The following is a 1,263-nucleotide window of genomic DNA, read 5'->3' as shown; positions in this document are numbered from 1 at the left end:
GATATGTCTTAAGTCAGATTACAGGGGCAAGTGTGAGTAATTTTGTGACTTCTCCAAATTCAAGTGACTTCAAGATTTAACTTCATAAAATGGTGGATAAAGGGCAAAATGGAGTTATTCATGCTGTTTTTAATTTAACATTTCCCCTTTGATCCTGGGGTGCTTAGCCCCTAGAATCACTTATTGAAACACTTCATCTTTTTTTAGCTTTTCTGAAGACATTATTAGAGATTTTCAGGACACAGTGATTGTCTACCTTAAGGGACGTGATAAGGATATGAACAGAGACAGAAAGAGTACAAGCAGAGTCATAATCTCACATATTCTCTATGGAGAAAAACTTTGATAAACAGACTACAGGCAAACTAATGCAATCTACAGACCAAACCACTTAGAGGGCTCACTGTGGACTAAATTGAGAGAAGATTTACTATTTACCACGATAACAACAATAAACTCAGGAAACATAAAACACCATAAAAAAACTGAAGCAATACAATAACAATCATCAATATTAAGTAAGATTGAGTCTTCTTGCAAGTTGGTAACCCACTCCCAATGTCTATTTAATCAGCACATTTCATTTTGAATTCCAGATTTCCATGCAGTCATCTGGCCCTCTTATCATCTTCCCTGTGCAGTCTGGAAAAGATTTCATTCTTAGGGCATCTCTGAAGGGAGTTCCTACTAGTAGATCTGATTCTCAGGTTTAAATTCTAGGTAATTCTATTTAAATTTTTCAGTAACAAGATAATGAAATTTAGTACAACCTCAAAATTTGGTTTTCTAATAACTAATTCATGTTGTAAAAATAAGCTCAAGTCTTATTTTCCTGATCCTATTAACAACATTGCTATAAGAAGAACATGAAATTAGGAAGCCATAATTCACTTGAAACTTCAAAGAATTTCAGTTTTTACATGCCACTTGTTATTTCTATTTTTAGCTAAACCCTGTACCTGATATTGACATTGCCATCAACAGGCTGAAGGAATAATCTTAAAAAAGAATCTAAGTGGGTCTGACTTGGGAAGTGAGCTTTTCTGTCTCTTAAACTTATCAGACATACGCTTCAAGATAGGAAAATGATTTCACTTTCATTAATTATCAATGAAATTTTCATGTAAAATCATTAATCCAATTTTGAGAATTTACTACTAAAACACATTCAAGGCCTGTATACCCCATTAGGAAGACTGAGAAATGAGAGAGAGAGAGAGAGAGACATACACACACACAGAGAGAGAGAGAGAGAGAGAGAGA

Source organism: Petaurus breviceps, unplaced genomic scaffold (assembly GCF_028583685.1).
Source record: "Petaurus breviceps papuanus isolate PSGF00001 unplaced genomic scaffold, PetGlider_PUasm1.0 90444, whole genome shotgun sequence".
NCBI lineage: Eukaryota > Metazoa > Chordata > Mammalia > Diprotodontia > Petauridae > Petaurus > Petaurus breviceps.
The sequence above is the reverse complement of the archived record's forward strand: the minus strand, read 5'-3'. Positions refer to the sequence as shown.